The sequence below is a fragment of the Macrobrachium rosenbergii genome, chromosome 52 (assembly GCF_040412425.1).
Source record: "Macrobrachium rosenbergii isolate ZJJX-2024 chromosome 52, ASM4041242v1, whole genome shotgun sequence".
NCBI lineage: Eukaryota > Metazoa > Arthropoda > Malacostraca > Decapoda > Palaemonidae > Macrobrachium > Macrobrachium rosenbergii.
In genome coordinates, this window is record NC_089792.1 from 9,490,715 (window position 1) to 9,515,714 (window position 25,000).

General features: G+C 35.5%; 1 protein-coding gene across 6 annotated transcripts in view; it reads right to left on the bottom strand.

Moving 5' to 3' along the window:
• The window catches only part of LOC136833670 (uncharacterized), a 59,743-nt gene that overhangs the window by 10,954 nt on the left and 23,789 nt on the right, over window positions 1–25,000 (bottom strand). For 2 of the 6 annotated variants that reach the window (XM_067095836.1, XM_067095834.1), the window contains exon 1: window positions 4,855–4,984. The exons of 2 other annotated variants lie outside the window; for them this stretch is intronic. The gene's annotated coding sequence lies outside the window, so the exon portion shown is untranslated. Of the gene's footprint in view, window positions 1–4,854; window positions 5,014–25,000 lie in introns of those variants that run through there. 2 more of the 6 variants (XM_067095837.1, XM_067095838.1) reach the window with 2 other exon arrangements.

A 25,000-nucleotide genomic window follows, 5' to 3' on the forward strand; every position in this document is an offset into this window, starting at 1 on the left:
CTAATGGAGTATTTATTCAGAAAAAGTTACAAGCTTTCTTGGAACAAAATACTCTATCCATCCAGTTTGAATGGGGTCCTGTTATTATATATAATATCCGTACAATGACCAGACGCGTAGTCAGCACACAGATATAAATATATATGGACTATATATATATATATATATATATATATGGTCATTGTACGTATATGATATATAAACATACTCAATCAGATAAAACGAGGAAATATATTTTCATGTTTGTCCAAGAAATAATAAGCTTGGAACGCATTTTAACCCACGTGGGTTAAAAATGCGTCCACTGTAGTCCTGAGTTCTTTGTCTAGCTCACAAGACGACGACCTTATTATCAACTAAAAATTCCTTCGGTAACATATATGAAAATATATTATTTCAGGTAGAGCGAATTGATATTAAAGGACGTTTGTAGCTTACTGATTGAATAAGAATCACGGTGATGTGATAAAAAAAGTCATATAAACATACAAGTTGTGCAATGAACTCATTTCATCAGTGGGTTGAAAGGACCTTGTGCGTTGGTAGAGGGGTCAAAGAAAAAAATACTCTTTAAAAATTAAGCAAGTGTACATAGCAGAAAGTAAACGAACGAGAAAGAGAGAGAGAGAGAGAGAGAGAGAGAGAGAGAGAGAGAGAGAGAGAGAGAATCACATTCTAACCCAGGGACGACTTCTGGACGAACATTTGAAAGAGAAAAAAAAAAAAAAACGCAGCTCAAATCCCAACGTAGGTAACCCAAACAAATCCTTTCAAAAAGAAGCCACTCTTGTTTGCGTTGTCCTTCTTGACGCAAAGCGTAAGCTTTCATTCCTCTTGCGTAAACTTAGGGAGGAAAAGAAAGTCGTAATGAATAGCTCGCCATAGTTCCCCCTCCTACTTCGTTGGCACATTGCGTTGTACGCATAAGAGGTACTGTCTACAAACGGCCCCTGAAACCGACTTGTATTCCTGAAATGCGGAATTTAATCATCTTTAAGTATTACAGATGCTTGATTATTACTTATGGGCTGTACTGGAATTAAGTTTACACCTTTATAAAAGGTTAAAGTATTAGGTACACGGACACACTAAAAACACACACACACACATATATATATACAGTATACATATATATATATATATATATATATATATATATATATATATATATATATATATATATATATATATATATATATATATATAATATACTATATATATATATGTGTATTATATAAATAAATAAATATATATATATATATATATATATATATATATGTGTGTATGTATATATATATACATATATATACGTGTATATGTGTGTGTATGTATGTTTGTATATATACACACATATATATGTATGTGTGTTTGGGTGTGTTTGTGCGTTTGCTAGTTAGCATGTATATTTGAGTAAAAGATTAAAAAAAAAAAAAGAGAAACGCCAGAAAGTAACTTTCAAGTTCTTACTAATGCCAGTTTACCGAAAGACACACGAACAATAACGCTATTTGTGCCTTGCTTTTTTTTTTACGACTTAAAACAGGGCATCGTGAGATCGCAGATCTCCACAGCAAAAGTGTTAAGAAGATAAAAAATATTTGTGGTTTTTGAGGTCAAGACCAACCACTCGGTTCCAGATGCCTCTGGAAAGGTCACTGGGCGTTCCTTCCAGAACAGAGCCAGTGGTTAAGGATGTTGGCTTATGACGTCACTGGTCGTTCTCGGTGACTGGTCCCGTTCTGAATTAAGGGCAAAGGCAAAAATTAATAAATAAAAGAAAAACCTAAGCAAAGAAATTAATGCTAGAGAATGACCCGTAACAGTTTATTCATATATTTAAAAGTATTTTCGTGGAGCAATAATATCCCAATGAGTTCTAAAACCGATATAAATGAAATAGCAAACGAAATAACAGTCCGGAGTAAATAATTAAACTTTTCTCGTAAAATGGGATTCGACAGTTTCATCACGGTAAAATGAACACGTGGGTTTTATGTAAATATCTAATTATTCACATGACACAACTGCTCTCTCTCTCTCTCTCTCTCTCTCTCTCTCTCTCTCTCTCTCTCTCTCTCTCTCTCTCTCTCGGATAATCATATATATATTCCTGATACGTCATATATATATATATATATATATATATATATATATATATATATACATACATATATGCTACAAGATTATATATATTTTATATAATTTATATATATATATATATATATATATACATACATACATATATGTACTACATGATAATGACCGCATATATTTGCTTTCAGAGATAAAGAGAGAGAAATCTTCCTTCTAGATTTAGCTTTTGATTTAGATTTCACGGATAAATCAAAGTCCCTGAGACGTCGAGCTTGTCGCCTGCTCATGATTTCTTTTTTCAATTTGTAAGAATTCGTTGCTGTGATAATGACCGCATATTTTGCTTTCACTGTTAACAGCAAGCAATATAACTCGTAGATTTGTTGTTGCTGTGTAACTACAGCATAAACGTAGGTACTTACTAATAATAATAATAATAATAATAATAAATAATAATAATAATAATAATAATAATATACGTTCAAAACAATCAAGCCTTTTGCATTAGATTTACACAACATTCTTTACACCCAAATCTGTTAATGAAAATCTCATTGCTTTTTTAGAATACCCGAATCAGATCTTGTCCATTCTCTCTTATATAGGTGATATGAAATCCACCAGGGTAACACTGGAAACTATTGCAAAGAAACAAACAAAAGAAATCATTCACTTCTCTTAGGCCATACGTAGGAACCCAGCAACGTGCGATAGTGAATGTGTTCAGGTAGGGAAAGTCTAAGTTTAAGACTGCACTCATTGAATGGAAAGTGAAAGGCCACTGCTTGCAGTAATGTGAAGCGCAAAAAGCGACTGAGTCTGTTGATGATTATGTGATAGATGATTATGTAAGGCAGAGGACAAACAGCTATTGGTTCAGAAAGATTGTGAGGTTGGTGACTTCTGTGCAAAAATGGATCAAGAGGAGAAACAGGCAGACAGACAGAGACAACAAGGTTCCCAACACTGAGGAAAAATGAATTGCTATTCCATGTTGATTTCTGATTAAAGGTCTAATTATTGAAAATCTCTGCTCTTAGATGAAATATCTATTATTAGTATTATCGATATTGTAAAAGGAGAAATGATAAAGACATTTATTGTTCAGAGTTGACGAATGAGTAACTATCAGACGAAGAGGTGCTAGCTGTATGACAACAGACTGTTTATCGAATACAAAGAAAGCTGAAAGATATACAATAGATTGAAGGAAACTGAAATGAATAACGCCAATATGAAGAAGGTTACAGGATGATATCAAAGAAGTTTCATGAAGAAATGGTTGAGATTTACTGTACAACATGGCCTAAGGACACATGAGGAATTGGGAAGGTAAGCGTCCTTGACGGTGAAAGGAAAGAGTAATGGTAATGATAACAGTTGAAGACAGTGTTTAATCTAGGTATCCCATACTAGTTGTCCTTGATGAAGTTAGACTGAAGGAGATCTAGTTTCATCAAAGAATAGAGGAGGTAAAGAGAGCACAGCTCTCTCCAAGAAACAGAATAAAAAAACATATTATTCAGGTAGAAAACGATAGAATATAAGTGTAGATTAATTTGTAAATATATCTTTTCAAAAAGCAAGAGACTGTCAAAACTAATGGTTTACCACATTATACAGGGAATAAGAGGAAATGGAATTGAGAATACCGCACGGATATAAAACGGTAAATAAATATGAAAACAGAGACGGAAACAAGTCGATGGGAAAAAGACACACATGTGAAAAAAGAGCTAGATACGAACTGCATTACGGGAGTCGCCAAAACAATAGACCACAAGAGCACAAACGTCAAAAAGTAATACAAGTATGTGTAAAGTACAAGTGAGTGGAAGAATGTAATCAATGAGGCTGACGCAACAATATAGGTATTCCTTTAAAATCAATGAAGCTGTGTGAGGCAAAATGCAAACCACTTTAATTAGATAACAACAACAACAACGACTTTCAGAGAGAACGACGAGCCATCAATGACAATGTTACTGATTGTATTGACAGCATGAGTTCGTAAAACGCTGGCATTATCGATAATGAGAATACCGTGTCACCAAAGCACTCTGCTTTTTAACATAATATCAGGAACGTGTAGAAAGTGGTTGAATCAGGACGCATAAACCAAGCAAATCTCGACTCGTCTCACTACCAGAAAAGTCCATTAGTTTCGTCAGGTTCTGAAATTTTATCGGGGCAAAAGCAATCAGCGTCATGATTACATTTGCATGCAACGTACGGTTGCTATTTTTTTTTCTTTTAACCTGTCGCTCTTGCTAAATAATATTTGTTAGCAGTGCTGGGTGGCAGAAATGGGCGTGTAAATATTTATAGGTTTATAGATAAATAACAAAAACGGCGATTTCGCAGGGTGTCACTGTAGACGATCAGGAGATTTAAATGGGTATGTTGCGTGTCATTTATATATATATATGTATGTATGTATGTATTTATGTGTGTGTATGTGTGTGTATGTATATATATATATACATATATATATAGTTAGAGACTTGAACGTTTGATACACATACACACATATATATAGTTAGAGACATGAACCTTTGATCAGTTAAGAGAGAGAGAGAGAGAGAGAGAGAAGAAGGGCCCTTACGCATTAGTCGTAATCCAGATCTTGTAACAGAAGCAACTACACAATACCATACCTAATTGCACATACTATCTTAAATACATCGTCATTCAACTATCTTTACACTGAACTAGAATTAAGAGAATAAAATGAAAAGGAAGTCACAAACAGTGCAATACCTTGAGTTGCGTCGGCGCAAGACAGTGTACGAATGAAACCAAGAGTGAAGAGCGCGTGCGTGGCCGATCCACCTAACGGGTCACCTCCGACTGACAGGTAAGGAGACTGTCTCAGCTGTTCTGGCCTGGTTCAGTCCTTTGCAAGGCCGAAGAGTGAAAGTGCTCTCGGGCAGCGCAACCGGGTTTGTATCACAGACTGCGTCACGCAGGATATACTAACACGTAATAAGTAATAAAAATCCATAATTATATCTATTTATTGATTTTTTTCTTTTTGATAGAGAGATCTCTTTTTCTCTATTTCCTTTACCTTCTCTTACTTCCTGATGAGCACCATATTCTTTAGAGGCCTGAATTCCAAGTTAATGGCCCCTGTGGGTTTGTTCCATATCAAAAGTTTTCATCTTCATCATAATAATAATAATAATAATAATAATAATAATAATAATAATAATAATAATAATAATAATATAAGGCGAATTTTTTCGACTCATTTATGCAACTGAGGACTTTTATTTCATAACAGTTTATCAAGATATTGTGAATTTCTCAATAATACATAACAAGCTAGGTGAAAATTTACGCGTACCAATACTGATCTTCACTGATCTTCACTTAAGCAAACACAAGATTTTAATTCTATAAGATTACCAATAAATATTCTCCATATAAACACTTTGGGAAACCTTTCTTTCAAGAAATGAATGGGAAATGCAAAAAAAAAAAAAAAAATACGTGACACTGATTAGCAGAATATCAAAACCGATACTTCTCGATAGAGCAACCTAAAAATGGAACAAGGAAAGCAAGATGAGATTAGGGAATCAAAACTTGGGCAGATATTCTAACGAGCAGAACAGGCAAACAAACAAGGTGACATATATCCATTCAATTAAGAGAGCCTGTCCTTGTTTTAAAAGGTCAGTTGTCTTGTACTAAGTTCTTACGTTCTCGTTGGTGAAAAGGGATTAGGAGAGGATTTCACTTAAACGTCCCTTCAGTCTTCAAATGAGTAACTGACATTATATGTATACACATACATTCATATATAGGCTATATATAATATATACATATATATATATATATATATATATATATATATATATATATATATATATATATATATATATATATATAATATATAATGTAGAATCTTGTCACTTTTACCAGATACATACGTAATTTCATAACTAATGCCCTTTCTTTTCTCGAGTCCTTCGCCCTTATTTGGATACGTTTGTCAAAAAAAGCACAAAGAACTCGAGAAAGTTAAGAGGGCATTGTGGCTATTACATATATATATATATATATTTTATATATATATATATATATATATATATATATATATATATATATATATATATATATATGTGTGTTTGTGTGTGTATATATATATATATGTATGTATATATGTTATATATATATATATATATATATATATATATATATATAATTCATAATATATATATATTGTAAGAATGTATATATATATATATATCAACTACGTCAATTCATAATCATTGAGTATATCCGCTATACATCAATGTCACTGAGAGTCTGTCCGCTTTGTGTCATTAATATGACATTTCAAAACACAGACAACGTCGTCATTTTCAAAACCCGTCCCCCCGCCCACTTCTTCCCTGGCAGAATATATGCGGCGAATAAATGCTGACTCTGCTCCTGCTGGCTCTGTTATGGCTCCAGAGCCATAAATGAAATGAACAGCGATGTAACTCAGGCGCTCGGCACATCTGAATTCGGCAAAGGAGCGCCGTGTTCATCGCCCTCATAATGAAGCCTAATTGCGTTAACTTCCAAATGCTGGCGTTAATTGAATTGTTAGTCTTCCGGCGCGGCCACCATTATTACGCTGGCTTGCAAACATGCACTTGATCCCTTCTATATCATGCATTTGTGATCAGAGGAATGGGTCATTTTTTCCATAAAGTGCCAAATTTTTTCTATGTACATCTATAATCAGACCGAAAGTTTGGTGTTGGTATAAAACACTCATGCCATTCAAGTGCATTTATTATCATTTATAATCTAAAATGTAATTTATTTTTACCATGCATTTATAATCAGAGGGAAAACATTACCCAACTTTAAAAAATTACTCTGCAATTTTCATGTGAAATACTTGGCTTTGCCACAAATCACTTTATCTTTTAATGATTGGATGTTGAAAAACTTTATCGTTTTTAATTCAATTATAGTCAGAAATCACTTTATAAAACATTTTAATTAATGATCAGAGTAAATAAATCACGAATCAGTTTATCCTTTTCGTTCATAAAACATTTTATCATTAATGATCACTTTTAATCAATTACTGTCAGAGGAATATCCTAATTTCATAAAATTTTTTATCATTTATGATCAGAATAAATAAACCACGTTTTTAATTCAATTATTGTCAGAGGAATATCCTTCTTCGTTCATAAAACATTTTATCATTTATGATCAGAATAAATAAATCACGTTCTTAATTCAATTATTGGCAGAGGAAAATCCTTCTTCGTTCATAAAACATTTTATCATTTACGATCAGAATAAATAAATCACGATAGCAAAATTGAAGTTATTGGCAGTTTTTCAAAGTTATGAATTAGACATTTGTGATGTGAAGTTAAGTATATCTTAGTTTAACCAGACCACTGAGCTGATTAACAGCTCTCCTTGGGCTGGCCCGAAGGATTAGATTTGTTTTACGTGGCTAAGAACCAACTGGTTACCTAGCAACGGGACCCAGAGCTTATTGTGGAATCCGAACTACATCATGCCGAGAAGTAAATTTCTCTAATTCTTCATTGGGCGGTCGGAGAATCGAAACAGAGATAAGATTAACGGGGGTCGATAAACTGGATTTGGGGAATAACTGATGTTTGTTGACGTCTGGCCGACGGGATGGAATGCATCATCAGGGAGTAGGATTGCTGTTGGGGAGCAAGGCAAAGAAAGCTCTATGTGAACGGGATCCTATAGACGAGCGATTGTTGTACGCACGGTTCAAGTCAAATTATGGTAACATCAGCCTGTTTGTGTGTTGTGCACCCACTAATGATGCACCTGATGAAAGGAAAGACGCATTTTATGGAAAGCTGCGGGAAGGAATAGGAAGAGTTGCTAGACATGTGTTTGGATTTGTATTGGAGACTTCAATGCAATGATGGACTGCTCGAATGAGGGATTTGAGGCTTGTATGGGTAAGATGGGTGTCGATGGTAGGATGAGTGAAAATGGAGTAAGGTTTGGGAGTTTCTGTCTAGCAAATGACTTAGTTATTGGGGGCACACTTTTTCAACATCACATTATACACAAGACGACATGGGTGTCACCGTGTGGAAAATATAAAAATCAGATTGATCATATTGCTGTTAGTAAAAGGATAGAGGATCTTTGCCAGATGTTCGTGTCAATCTGGGAGCAGATATTGGTAGTGATCATCGTCTCAGCGTTGCAAAAATAAAGACTTAAACTAAAAATCAGAAGGGAAAACCTGTTGTTGATTGGTATGATACTGATATGCTTATAAGGGAAGAAGAGGAAAAGGAGGAATTTAGAATAGAATGCAGAAACAGGTTTTGGTGTTGGAAACATTGGAGGAGGGAGGGAGAAGTGTAGATGAGATGATGGGGGATGTGAATAAAGCTTTGCATGAGGCTGCTGGTTGTGCGGTCAGAAGGAGACTCAGATTGAGGAAAAGATGTGGATGTCTGAGGAAACATGGTGTACGATCAAAAAGAGAGGTGAGGCAAAATTGAGGAGTGAGATGCATTTTGTTAGTGATGAAGATTTTGAATTAGCAAGAACTGGGTACTTGAGTTTGGATTCAGAAGTTAAAAGACTAGCTAAGAGACATAAAAGATCTGATAATAAAAAGGTTGTGGAAACTGAAAAAATAATTAATAAGAATGATGGTCAGAGTCAAAGGATAGCATATAAAGCAATTGGAGAGCTGATTGGTAGTCCTGGTAAGAGTTAGGATATACCAGTCAGGGATTTGGAAGGTAATTTATTGACCAAAAATGTTGAAATCAGAAATAGATGGAAAGAGCACTTCGAGACAGTTCTTAATAGAAGTCCCCAGAAGAGGATATACCGCCTGCTCAGGAAGATTTAAATACTGATGAAGGTGAGATCAGGCTAGAAGTAGTAGTTAAGAAAATAAAACAGTTAAAGAATTATAAGGCACCAGGAGAGGATGGTTTATTCCCGGAAATGTTTAAAGTGGAGGAGGGTAGATTAGCATTTGTCTTGAAGATATTATTCAATGAGATATGGGTGACGGGGATAAAACCATCAGGTTGGAAGAATGGTGTGATCGTTAAAGTCCCAAAGAAAGGAGATCTGAGTAGATGTGGTAATTGAAGGGGAATCACTTTACCACCTGTAGCCTTGAAAATTTTCTGTAGAGTAATGTTGAATACGCTGGAGCCAGTGGCTGATGGTATTCTGTGGGATGAACAGGCTGGTTTTAGAAAGGGGTGGGGTTGCAGTGATCAGATCTTCATTGTTAGGCATTTAATGCAGCAAGCAAATGAAATGAAAACTCTGTTAAGTCTTTGTTTTGTTGATTTCGAAAAGGCCTTTAACAGTATTGCGAGAAGGACTCTGGGAAAAATCATGAGGCATTATGGAATACCGGCAACGTTTGTGACGGTTATCATGAACATGCATGAGGGCACATCTTGTAAAGTGATTGTTTGATGAGTGTTTGAGTGATCCATTCGAAGTCAAGTCTTGTGTGATTCAGAGTGGCATCCGGTCTCCTCTGTTGTTTGTATTGGCCGTAGATTAACTTATGAGAAGGGTTAAAAGAGAAACGGATGCAGGTGTACTCTGGGGAGAAAATGTGAAACTTCTTGACTTCATTATGCTGATGATATAGTTTTGATCTGCGAGGGACCAGAAAAGATGCAGTGTGTGTTGGACTGTCTAGTGAGTGAAGGTCGAAAGGTTGGTTTGGCTATTAATAGTGGAAAAACTGAAATCATGAACATGAATATTGAAAATGCACAGGATTGTCTAATTGAAGGCTTGGTTGTAAAGTAAGTGGATAAGTTTAAAAATTTAGGTATTTATTTAGTTAAGGATGGTTCTCTGAGCACAGAATTTATGGAAAGATTAAAAAAGGCTCATCAGGCAGTGGGAATGCTTAAAAATATTTGGAATAATAGCAATTTTTCTGTGCATACAAAACTCAAAAATTTATAAGGTAATGGTTAGGAGTATTTTGATTTATGAGCATGAGCCATGGTACAGCACAGTGACTTCGGATAATAAATTCTTAGCATTTGAAAATAAGGAGCTCAGAAGAATATTAGGAATTAACTGGAGGGATAGGGTATCAAATAACAAAATTAGAGAAGTAACGGGGGTGCAGCCGGTCGATGAGTATGTTAGGTTCTCATGCTGGAAGTGGCTAGGCCATGCGTATAGAAGACAGGGAATAGTACGAGATACACCAGGGTGGGTTGCCCTTGGTAGAAGAGGTAGAGGTAGGCCAAAGGAGACCTGGTTGAGGACAATGAGACGGGAAGCAGGAGACGAGTGTTGGGGAGATCTTGAAGAGTTAGCCCAGGACAGAATGTGGTGGCATGAGTTCATCGAGGCTCTATGCATCCTGTGGGTGCCACAGGAAATGAATGATTGATGCACTCGTAAACAGGGCAAAAGCTCACCCTTGTCATTAAAAATTGTCCTTTTCCGTATTCATTTATGATCAAAGTTACTGAGTCAAAAAACAATTTGTCTCTCATTACGTATTTGCAATCAGAATAAAGTTTAAGTTTTTCATGAAAAGCCTCTCTTCATTCAGCAGATACCTGACACGGCTCCTTGAAATTCAGTCACCATAAGTCGAGTTAGGATTTAGTAGCTTTCATAAAGCAAAATGGCCTCATTCGGCGCCCTCGGAAACAAGGCCACTCTGAACGACCTTCACCACAAACTTCCGTAAACACGTCGAAGAAATTTTGCCCAGACCAAACATGGAAGACCGTCCATTGTGTTTTCCCCAAAATCCCCGGGGATTTTTCGCGTCCGTGAAACTTTGGCGATTAAACCAGATTTAATTGAAAACTCACGAGCAATAATCATTCCGAGGCCCGAACTGTTTGGACGCGGTATTTGATTCCCATTTCACAACATTCGGCAATTGTTCGACATTTCGCCAGTTTCATTATTCGTCGCGTTATTAAAATCGTTGTCAAACCGTGATGATGAAATCAACGGTAACGACGATAACGAAGACTGAAGGCTTCGGATATATAACGAATATTCGTTAAATCTGGAAACGCGTCATTATCTGGCTTTTCTATTTTTTTTTTTTTTAGATGAGCTATGCTTTTTTTTTTTTTGTGGAGCCCAATCTTTAAAGTATTTTAAAAGATTTTTAAGGAAGTGAAATTTTAAATTAAAAGACGCCTATAAGGTCATTCAGCGCTGAGAGGGATACAGACAGTAAGGAGGCTGTAAAGGTGCAACAGGAGGAATGCCTCGCAGTTGCACTACGAAACAATTGTTATAGATGCTGGAAAGTACGATGGAAGTAAGAGAATATGAACGGAGGTACAGTAACAGAAATAGAAGGGGTTGCAGCTAGGGGCCGAAGGGACGCTGCAAAGACCTTGGCACGCCTACAGTGCACCGCATGAGGTACACTGACAGTGCACCCACCTGGGGATATGTTACTGAGTCTGATTTCACATTATCTTTCCTAACTGAAATCTAACTGAAATTTGAAATTAAACACCTTATGGCAAAATGACTGTGTGATGAAAAGAATCAAGTAAAAATGAGTCGATGTTTCTTCGGGGTGATCGAGTTTTCTGTACAGCGGCTAATGAAACTTTAACCACAACCGCCCGGTGGTGGGTTGTCCTATAACGTTGCCAGACGCACGATCTCGGCTAACTTTAACCTTAAATAAAATCAAAACTACTGAGGCTAGAGGGCTGCAATTTGTTATGTTTAATGATTGGAGGGTGGATGATCAACATGCCAATTTGCAGCCCTCTAGCCTCAGCAGTTTTTAAGACCTGACGGCGGACAGAAAAAGTGCAGACAGACAGACAAAGCCGGCACATTAGTTTTCTATTACGGAAAACTAAAAGTTTTCAGGCAATCTTTTATCAAATAAAAAAAATTTGTATACAAAAAGTGCAGAAGCAATTCTCTAACCGATCACGCATCCAGCAGCAAGAACTATTTCCCCTTCGTTACCGTGGAATATGAATTTTCAAATTTAAACTCCAGTAACTGGAAACATATACAGCACGCAGCTAGTTGATTTTCCGCGTTCTGTTTCGAGTTGCAATTCCGTATTCTCGTTCGCTTGCTTATTTCTTTCGCAAAAGCTATGAGTGAAATTTCACGGATGAATGAGGCTCGGACTATTCCAGTTAACTTATTCACAGGCAAATGCAAACTGCTGATCCCGATGTATAAGGATACTGAAATTTTTTCGTTTTTTTTTTTTTTTTTTTTGCTTTCAACTTGTTTACGTTGAAATCAAAATTATCATGGGGATAAAAATAAATTATTTCATTGTTATTATTTTAATTAAAGGAAAAAAACATTACATTTGATTGTTTTATTTAACTATAATATATATATATATATATATATATATATATATATATATCAATTTATATATTTATATATTTATATGTTTATATTTATACATTTCTTAGTAAGTCAAATAAAACTAAATACATGTATACACACACACACACACACGCACACTCCTTGACCCCAGCAGACATTGGTATATAATTATAATTAAGGCGACCTATTTGCGATGGTTTGGCGACGAACTCAGACCAGTAATCGTTAGCCGAGCACTATACCACTAAGCCAAGGCACCCTCTGACTCAATTTGTTCCACAATAGCCAATTCATCCTCCTGAAAACACGTGAATGATTGACACTTCAGTCATGAAGTTTCACCTCAAAAACTTAAAAAGAAAAACCTCTCGTTTCTATATTCTCTCTCTCTCTCTCTCTCTCTCTCTCTCTCTCTCTCTCTCTCTCTCTCTCTCTGACTTTTCCTACTTTCCTGTAACCACAAACCCTTCGGGCTGTCCACATGACGCCCTTCCTGAATTTTGCATACTCATCGACTCTCTCTACACTAGTGTCTTAAACCTATTCCATATTTTAATCCAATTTTTCCTTAAGTATCCTTTTCCCTCAATTTTGTCAACCCATCATTTCTCAACTGCATTTACAGCTGTATTTTGACTTCTTGCATGGCAACATAAATCAATATCAATCTCAACTTCCACTTCAAACAAATAACGACAAGGCACTCCTCCACCAATTGCTCTGCCATCTACTCGATGCTATGCACAAAATCAACAATAAACAGACAGATTCTGTCTGCACTCAACATCAACACTCCAGTCTCTTTTACCCCAAAAATGCCAACCTTACCACCTATGCTTGTTTTGACAATTACTTTAGCATTTAAATCACCTGGCACATCTTCCTTTTATATTCTCCAAACCAGCAGGCCTAATTTAAGACCCCCCGCCCTAAAAAACCATTCCTTTCACACTTTATGATCCCAATCACATTTGTATGCCTTAACCAGAACATGGATACTTCCCGACTCTATAAGGGCTACCCATCGTAGCTCTCTCCTTACCTAGTCACAATTAATCTTTGTCCTTTGACTTTTGCCTTGTTTATCGCCCAAACATCAGAATTTCTGTACTTGAACAGAGCAGTAACAATCGATTTCTTTTGTACCAAATGTCTGTATATTTAAAACCCCAAGACTTATTGTATGTCTGCACGAGCTTCTTTACATTTTAGATGATTTAAAGGATGATGCCTTAACGTATTAAATAAAAATAAACATTTATAATTAAACAAAAAGTTACTAAAAAGGCAAAATTATTATGGTATATTCACCGGTTTCTGTTAGTAACCTCACTATTAAACAAGTGCAAAATGCGCTGAAGTTTCTTCGGCGCAATCGAGTTTTCTGTAAAGCCAATACAGCGTATAATCAAGGCCACGGAAAATAGATCTATCTTTCGGTGGTCTCGGTACAATGCTGTATGAGCTGCGGCCCATGAAACTTTAACCACGGCCTGGTGGTGGCCTTTCCTATAGCGTTGCCAGAAGCACGATTATGGCTAACTTTAACTTTGAATAAAATCAAACCTACTGAGGCTAGAGGGCTGCAATTTGGTATGTTTGATGACTGGAAGGTGGATGACCAACATAGCAATTTGCAGTCCACTGTCCTCAGTAGTTTTTAAGATCTGAGGGAGGACATAAAAAAGTCCGGACAGACAGACACAGCCGGCACGATAGTTTTCCTTTACAGAAAAATAAAAAGAGAAAGCGCTTCTTCATGGTAAATCTTCTACACCACTCAGGAAAATTCCCCTTTCAAAAATACAGGCCCTTTTGCCTCTTCCAACGAGATGCCTTTTTAACTATGCCAAGAAACTAATCTTGGTATGTAATGTTCATACACTGCAATAGTAGGAGGAGCAAAGTATTAAGAACCACAAGAAGGATACAATCTTCGATAATCCTGTTAAGAGATTAGGCAAAAAGATGGATCATATGGTTTCCCACAGCTTGTAACCTCAGAAACACTGTATTATTCATCCTTTGAATTGTTTATATATGGAGATTATGGTCTGCAAAAGATAGATTCTGATCATTTCAGCCTAAAAGCAGTAAAACGATTGCCCACTTGGTTTCCCCCAGCTCAGCTTGTAACTTAATAGACTTTTATCCTGTTCTGACCTCCTTGAGAAACACACAGAAATGTTATTACAAGCACATCCAAAAAAGCGAAGAATGAATTAAGAGGGCATTGTTTACACACACACACACACACACACACACACACACACACACACACACACACACACACACACATAATATATATATATATATATATATATATATATATATATATATATATATATATATATATATTATATATATACATGATCTAATCTCAAATCTATAATATACCCATATGTGCATCCTAATCCCAAACCTATATATATGTGTGTGTGTATATATATATATATATATATATATATATATATATATATATATATATATATATATATATATATATAGATATATATATATATGTATATATATATATGTATATATATATATATATATATATATATATATATATATATATATATATATATACTGTATACATACATATATATATATATGTATGTGTGTGCGTGCTGGGAGGTAAGAATTATTTTATTGCCCGGATGGTTGAAGACTATGAAAAGAGAGTTATACTATTAGGTACGAAAAGAAAAGGAGGTGACACAGAATGTTGATGTCTTTAGCAGAGATAAAGATTCTGGTGGAAAGTAAATATGAGGTCTTGCAAGAATGTGTTTGGGGAGGAGATTGATCACTGGGGTCACTAGGTTTCCTTAAAAGAATATCAATAAGCCTACCAAAAAATAGTCCATGCAAGAGAAAGTTGATGGGTGTTTTGGAGAGCAGAGTAATTTCCTGAGACAAAAGTTAAGAAATATATTACATAGATATATAAAAGAAACATATAATTAGTAAGAAAAGTAAGTTTTTAAATCAACAAACTATTTAAAAGGAGATAAAAGTTTGAATTTTGTTCACGTTTATTCCTGGAATCTGACAATGACGAAAAGTGGAAGAACTTCGAAGCAGCACGAGAAAATAGACGCGGACAACTCATATTGCTTTTGCAAGTCCAAAACAAAGGAAACATCCAGTTACTGTAACTCAGCGAAAAGGTAAACATCAGGACCACTCGCTGCCGTGTCGAGAGGATTTCGGCTCTTTTGAACTTAATCGCTTGAAGGAAGTTGTGGTACACAACTCGGACGAAAGTGCAGTGCCAGCCAGAATCCCAAAATCCAGAACACAAGAAAAAGGTCCTTTATATAAAAAGACGCTAAAAACTTTGTTTACGAACTACATTGTTTTTTCATTGCAGTACACTGTGCAGTGTTGCATTCTCAAAGGACACTTTAATTCAAGAAAGTACAAATAATTTTTAATACAATAAAGGATGATATCTCAAATAATTCAATCTGTAAAAGAAAAATTCTAACGTGATACTGTCATGTCCATTTGAGATTCTATTCCGTATGGTGCCAATTCTACCTAAGGCTTCTAGGCATCTATTCCCTGATTATAAAAATATCAAGCATTGTATAACAGATGGAAGCTATCGTAGGTGATACTTTCTAAGTTTTTTGTAACATTAACTATTCGTTTGATTTATTTTTAAATCTCCTGTCTTTTCCATATACAAAGTATTGTTATTATGTGGGTAATATTACTACTATATACATACATTATTGTATGTAAATTTTTTTTTTTCCTTTGGATTTGCATATTTTTTCTTGATATGGAATATAATGAAGTAAGATGGATTTATGAAACGATAATTTTGTGGACGGGACTTGGAAATTAGCATTCCATTTCTTTATAAGATGTAACCTGGAAATAAATTAATAATTTAGCTGAACAATCAATCTTTCGATATGCAGAAGATAAGGGCGTATATTACAGCAGCCTGAGATTAGAAATAAGATAAGAATTAATCCATTATGTGTTAATGACACCAGCATGATTATATTTTAACGATATTCAACGGGTGTCAGAGAAGTTTTTCATTATCTCATCGGGAACTCTACCAACAGCATAATAAGAATGATTACTTTGTATCCTAAAGCTCTGTTTCTTCCTGCTGAGGGTACAAAATAAAAAAATGGCAGCTAGCCTATACTAGAGCAAACCTTTTTATCTATCGAAGGGCGATATATTGGTTTCATTGGATTTTAAATGTTTATTTATTATGAGCTTGATGGCGCGTGATACGCTGCGCTGGAACCCAGCGCTGCCCGTCATGTCTCCCCTACCCTCCCGATCGCCTACCTACCCCGACCTATCACCCACCCGGGCGGACAAACAGGTTTGCAAGAGGAGGGTGGATGTTTCATGTCTCCCCTACCTTCCCGATCCCCTACCTACCCCGCCCCACCTGGGGCGAATAAAAAGGTTTTCAGGAGGAGGATGCTTGTGTCATGTCTCCCTACCTTCCCATACCCCCACCCTGCCCCCACCTGGGGGCGGACAAACAGGTTTGCAAGAGGAAGGTGGATGTGTCATGTCTCCCCTACCCTCCCGATCCCCTATCTACACAATCCCCACCCATGGAGGACAAACAAGAAAGATCCACTCGGATTTTATTATTATAGATTCTTCTCGCATCTAAGAAACATTTTTGTTGATTTTTTTTATTTACATATATTATATAAAATATAAATATGAAAATATGAAAATAAATATTTCTAATCACTGAAGGACATGAAGCATACTGCCATAATTACTGAATCCTCATTTGTAGTTCCCATTCTCGATGTGTTTAGCTATGCTTTCCTTCATTATCATCACTTTGCTAGTGATGTCTTTGTTGGAAATATCAGAGGTCGATCCAAGACCATTAGAAAGAAGCCAGTGTTTTCATATAAATAAGATGAAGGTTATAGCACAGAATACTGATTTTGTTTCCTGCTTATACAAGTTGTGAACTTCTGCTCTCTCCTTAATGAAATACAGCTGGAGTTTCCTAGTTCACTTATTATTTTATCATTTAACAGAAATGCTTTATTAACTTTTAAGAAAATGTGGATGATATTTAATCGGACGGACTGCAGGGAAAAAACTTTATCTTCTAATCTATTCTTTTATTTCACTGTGATGCCAAAGACCTTTAAAATAAAGCATCTTGTTTGTAATCGTTTATATCACAAAATGCAACTCAAAATTCAAATATCAGATAGTTCTATAACATTATTCATTTACGATTATTAAAACAATCAAAGATCTTTATACTCAGGCATTTAAAATGTCTAACCTCGTCAAATGTGAAACTGATTTACGTATATCAGTATTCATAACCTTGTTATTTGATTAAACAAAAGTCTCAACTAGCGTAAATACTTCGATTTACACGTTATTAAAATTGAAATAGTTACACTGGTTTTAACTTTATATATCATAGGCTACACAACTTTTATAATGTGAATTTAGATTAGGTATATCAGTTTTCAATATCCGTGTTATCTGATTAAACAAGTCTAAATTCGCGTAAATTTATTTCGATCAATACACTCTTATAATTGAAATAGTTACAGTGGTTTAACTTTATTTATCATACAAAACTTCCCTGTTATTTTCCCAAGGCATAACCTTATTTCTAGAAGAAACCCGTAAAACGGAGAGAGTTCAGAGACACAGGAAATTTTCGGCATAAATAACGAGAGTCAGGCAGATACACAAACAGTCCGTGGATCATCTCATACATCTGTTAAACTATTTCCTCACAATATCTTCGGTGGAAATGACACAGACAATAAACGAGAGGAGGAAGCAGTTATGGCGTGCAAACGGAAGGGACATATATAATCCTAAACGGCACTAAATTCTCTCCAGCGAAAGAAAAGATTAAGAAAAAAATGAGATAGAAAGCCTCTGTTTTTATTCCACCGTCCCCGGTAATACATGGCCGGCTCTGTGTCATCACTGGAGGTGGTGGTGGTATCACACACACACACACACACACACACACACACACACACACACACACACACACACACACACGTATATATATCTATCTATATATATATATATATATATATATATATATATATATACATATATATATATATATGTTTCTGACTCACAGCAGGACCCAACCCAAGTCTCCCAGATGATACTATGGGTCAGCTGTAGCCTTTCAATTGCAAGACCCGGTTTCGATTCCGATGTGAGTCAGAAGCTTAATTCTGTGAAAATGTGTTGGACACACACATAAGCACACATATATATACATAGTATATATATATATATATATATATATATATATATATATATATATATATATATATATATATATATATATATGTGTGTATGTATATATATATATATAATTTTTATTTTATTTATTCAGTATATGTACGAATATCGTTTTATTTGTATGTCGGTACTTTTGCATGTGAATCTCTCCAGCCATCCGGAAGATGGAGTTTTTCTGTAATTAAAATCTACCTGATTCGGTTATTGTTGTTTATCACTTCACGAGTATTCCGTTGTTTGTTGTTTACTGCTTCGTAATTGATCTGGAGCCCCAGATGCTGAGCCTAGATTATATCATTAGCCGGAAAACAACAAGCACCAATATAAATTAAATTCGGGTCACAGGACACTGGGAAGTGTCGAGGAAGACAAAGAGAGAGAGAGAGAGAGAGAGAGAGAGAGAGAGAGAGAGAGAGAGAGAGAGAGAGAGAGAGAGAGAGAGAGAGAGAGAGAGAGCTCATTTCCAAATGGAGGATCAAAGTGGTGACGTGTGTAAAATAATGGAAAATAAAGATCACTTTGAAAGGACTTACCATGAGAATTACTGCTCGTGAGGTAGGGAGAACTACTAATAATACTGAAAAAATCATTCTAGATTTTAGAATTATCTTATTTCTTTATTCTGACCAAGTGAAGATTTTGGTCAACATTCTAACGTAAACTATCTTTATATAATGTTTAGAAAATGGACGGAGGCAGATAACAGAATACAAAATCTTGTATCCCCTAAGGCAGGGGTTCCCAACCTGGGGTACCTGTACCCCAGTGGTACATTTGTACTCTTCAGGGGGTACATTGGATCTGAGAGAATAGCCAGTACTGCGCAATACATGATGTAATCTGCATTGAGATGCACAATTCGTGTCTTTTGTTTTTTATTTCCTCATTTTAGTAAGCAAAGTTTTTACTGAAGTTATATCAAGAGTAGGATGAATACCATTTGTTTTTCACTATTATGGAACTTCCTTTAGCTGTAATCTGTACCAGTGCGGGCCTGGATAGATGTAGTCTACACAAACAGATTTCATACTTAAAATTATATCCCAATATAAATTTCATTGTTTTTCTTTTTCGTCCTCAATTTTTAGGGGTACAAAGGAACCTATAAAAATGCCCAATGGTTACAGAAGAACTAAAAGGTTGGGAACCCCTGCTCTAAGGTCTTTGAAAGGTCAAAACTGTTCTCACCAGCTTTATCCCTCCAAGATATTCTTTATGGCCTTGGTAGTGGAAGACATCTACCATTTTTTTTTTAATGATAATACTGTATGTGTGCTAACTGACGTTCAGATGACAACAGTAAAATGAAGAGAGCGAATTTATACTTATCTGAGACGTACATTACTCAGAATACAAGATAATGCAATGAAGTTAATTTTCTATGTATAATGTAGGCGGATATTATCAGTTTAATAGTTAACTAAGAATGAGTTCCTAACAAATGAACAACACATAATGTTATTTTACTCTTGGGGCTGCACCATTAAATGCTTACCAACGTAATGTTAATTTCTTGACTGTACAATAATATATGAGATGAGAGATACTGCGTTGTTATGTGACGTTATTACAAGGGTAATTATGCCAGTTTTTTTTTTTCCAGGGCTTAACTTTATATTCTAGTATAAAGCCTCGGCAGCATCGTCCCCACTGGAATAAGTACAAAAGGTTGGGTTCCTTAAACAAACTTTGTTTAAGGTCACAGGAACAACTAAAAGAATAAGTCAGTGGAATCTTTTTAATAACAGATTTCAAACAAAAAAGAAAGGAATATGTGCACCTCAAAAAAAGGGAAACACCTATTTTAGTTTTCTGTAAAAGAAAACTATTGTGCCGGATTTGTCTGTCCGTCTGCACTTTATTCTGTCCGCACTTTTTCTGTCCGCCCTCAGATCTTAAAAACTACTGAGGCTAGAGGGCTGCAAATTTGTATGTTGATTATCCACCCTCCAATCATTAAACATAGCAAATTGCAGCCCTCTAGCCTCCTCAGTAGTTTTCATTTTATTTAAAGTTAGGCATAGTCGTGCATTTGACAACGATATGGGACAGGCCACCACCGGGCCGTGGTTAAAGTTTCATGGGCCGCGGCTCATACAGCATTTTCGGTGACCTTGATTATACGCTGTAGTGGCTGTACAGAAAACTCGATTGCGCCGAAGAAGCGTCGGCTCATTTTTAACCTTTTTTTTTTTTTAATCTCGGATATGACTGAATAACGAAAATGATCTTTTCCAGCATCTCGATGGAATTCTGTACCTTGAAGAAGCCGACAAGCTCATATCTTCACGATGCGTTTGAAGATCTCTCACTATGCCAGCCTCCTGAATGGCAGTAGGAGCGAGTTGCTCTCATAACCTGGCAGCAATAACTCAGACATAGCTGTCATGAAAGGTGCTTCCGTCTTTACTGCCAGAGAATCATGCGCGCTCGGAGATTACTGTTGCCAAGGCTGTTTCCGAACAGGGTCATCCGTCATGATTACAGTCCGGAATAAATCTCCTGTGGATTGAAGCTTTCCGGAGGAGATGTAATATGTGGAGTGTGAATTCCTCCATTCGAAGGTTTGCGTTATTTCTCTCTCTCTCTCTCTCTCTCTCTCTCTCTCTCTCTCTCTCTCTCTCTCTCTCTCTCTCTCTCTCTCTCTCTCTTTCGACCGATATTGTTGTAAATTTGGAATACAAAATTTCAATTGGCCTGTGAAATGTAGTTTTCTTTGTAGTGAGGTACGTGAAATACTGAGGCGTTTCCTTTTTAAAATTGAAAATAATAATAATAATAAATAATAATAATAATAATAATAATATGCACACACATATATACAGTTTATATATATATATATATATATATATATATATATATATATATATATATATATATATATATACTAATATATATATATATATATATATATATATATATATATACATATCATTTATATAAAATCTGCCTCTATGTATACATTCAACACGTTCCATATCTTCTTGAATCAGTTATACATACATACATATATATATATATATATATATATATATATATATATATATATATATATATATATATATATATATATATACCGACAGACAGAGAGAGAGAGAAAGAGAGAGAGAGAGAGAAGAGAGAGAGAGAGAGTACATACTTACGGATGCTGTTCTCACAACATTTATGGGTGATTGTAGCTTAAGATGATTCGATATAACCTCCCTGGTTATGGAAGTTACGACGCTCATCATGTAGCGATATACAGGAGAGCGAGAGTTATATTACCTCCTGAAAGATCCCATATTTCCGGTTCGGCTTTACCTCCGTACTTAGCGGGAAATGATACGTACATAAACTCTCTTGAATTTATGAAGAAAAGTATCCTCTGAATACATGATGATAAACTTTTAACGATGATGAATTGTCATATATGATCAATGGTATCGTTTTATTATTATTTTTTCCATACGACGTCACGTTCAGCCGTGCGTTCTCGCTCGTTCTTGCTTAAATGGAATTGATAGAACCTCATATATTCCTATTGTTGTTGCGGTTCTTGTCCTTCATTGCGGCATTAGGTTTGTTCCTTGACAAAATTAGGATGTCTTTTCATTTTCACGCTAAATTCTTTTTTTATCCATTTTTTTTAGATTCAACTTTTATACTATACATCATCTCTCACTATTTTCGTAATTTTGAATCCCCTTAGTATTTGCAAATTTATGCCAGATTTCTCAATTTTTACTAGTTAAAACTCAAAGGTATAACACCACTCTTGTTAGTTTGATTATCACACAATCCTTTTTAGTTTCCTGAGAAAGATAACTTTTGTGCCGGCTTTGTCTGTCCGTCCGTTCTTTTTTCTGTCCGTACTTTTTCTGTCCGCACTTTTTTCTGTCCTCCCTCAGATCTTAATAACTACTGAAGCTAGAGGACTGCAAATTAGTATGTTGATCATCCACCTCCAATTATCAAACTTACCAATTGCAGCCCTCTAGCCTCAGTAGTTTTTGTTTTATTAAAGGTTCAAGTTATCCAAGATCGTGCGCCTGGCAACGCTATAAGACAAGTCACCACCGGGCCGTGGCTGAAAGCGTCATGGGCCACGGCTCATACAGCATTATACATTGCACAGAAAACTCGATTGCACCGAAGAAACTTCGGCACATTTTTTACTTGTTATTGTTTTGTAAACGTCGGTTTTAAGGTTGTGTTTAAAATCTATTTCAACACTTCAATCACATGAAAGGACTTATTTTCTGAGGGTGAAAGGATGGTTAAGCATAACTGTATATTTGGCAAAGTTTATATGTCATATGTATTAAGCGTCGGGTCCCAACTTGTAAACTTTATAATCTAAAAGGTTGTGTCAACACTAGAGTGAAACATGTCATAAACACATGTCGGCAACTTACAGCAAATTTTTCCAAACAGGTTGAATACAAGTCAACAGCGTACTGCTAGTCCTGAACAACTTATTACTGTTTTTTTTTTTTTAATAATTCATGTACATGTTCCAGTTTTCTGGAATCTCTTGCTTTATGTTAAGAGACACAGATCTTCACCAGAATTGGCCGTTTCTCCAAATCTCATTTAGATGTTCTGATAATGGTATCCTTCCCTTATCTGGTCATAAAATTCGAAGTGTTGTCCTTTCGTCTTGTTTACTCGACATTTAAGTTTTATATTCCTTCGTGGATATCTTATATTCAAAAGATTTTCTCATGGTCTAAGCTGTTGAGGTTTTATGCTTCCAAAATTTCCTTGTCTATAAACAACGTATTGAAATGTTAATGCAAAATTTTTTCAATAGGCTAAGTGTATGGTAGCATATCACCCATATTTCCCAGCACATATATCCCTCAGTAATTTAAATTTCATTTCTTTTCAAATAACGTTCTCTTTCATCTTATTTTTATGAATATGCTTCAAAGCGAAGGATGGGTTACAGCGCTTTGCTGAGGTAAATGTATCCACATTATGAAAAAAACTGGATTCGTCTTGCTCAACAGATATCGTAACAATGTTGAATTGGTATTTATTTTTATCCTTTAGTTATCTGGGAAAAATCAATAAAAATTTAGCCCTCTGACATCACTGGAGGTGAGGAAATATACCACTGATTCTCTCTTGATGTTATCAGTGGCCTAATCGGTTTCAGTTGCCATTTCAATTGGTATGATGGCGTCCTCGTTGTAGCGAACATATTATAAAATTGCTTACACTGTGTAACAGGTAATGTACTCCTTTATCTTTGGGGTGTTCATATTTTTGTCTTAGTAAATATTAGCATTAAATAAGTAGATTAATTGTACATTGCACTTCAGTTAATTTGTAAATATGATCGATGGGCTGAATTTGACTGTTGGGGTTGAAAGGTCACGCTGAAAGCACATTATACAACAACCTCAAGAATTATTGAGGTTGGGGTTCTGGATGCCGAGGTAATAAGTTATCCAAGGCATCAATCTCTCATTGCCCACATATACAGGTACAAAGATTAATGGAATATTCTCAATAAACTCTCTTCTTTCTTGAAAATATCTACCAATCTTTTCGTCCAGCGCGTTATAGGGTGAGTTTACACTACAATAAGACATTCCACAAACAAACACTGGCGACTTCTAGCGTACATGTCACGAACTGGTTGAAAACAAGTCAACGACTGTCAGAGGACGCGGAACCTTTTGCAAATTCTGGATTATCTTATGAAGCACTGGTTAAGACTACCACTATATTGTTAACTATATTGTTAACTTGTATTCAACCTGTTTGTGATGTAGGGTTATGAGTTGTTGACGTGTGTTTGACACACTTCAGTGCAGTGTGGACAATCCCTTTGGTTACAAAGTTGAAAATGAGTAGAGACCCGACGTTACTTCCTGAAAGTTTTATTGTATTTTTTTATTTGAGATTTCCATACTGTGCATTTATTCTTAACTATCCTTTCACTTACAGAAAATAAGTCCCTTTTCTGTGAGTGAAGTGTTACGACAGATATTAAACAGTGGACTGAAAAATCCATTATCAAAACAAGCATTGATCCTAAAATGTTAAGTAATGGAAATTATTGAGCTAAAACTAAATCATGGCCCTAAGTATATATTGTGTTTTTTTAATATTTCGTACATAAGCACGATACAACCAACTTTGAAGGCAAATAATGACACTCATTAACGATCCACAAGAGTATAATAAAAATCCTCAGTGCTAAGCTTTTTATATCTATACAAAAAAGGTTTTG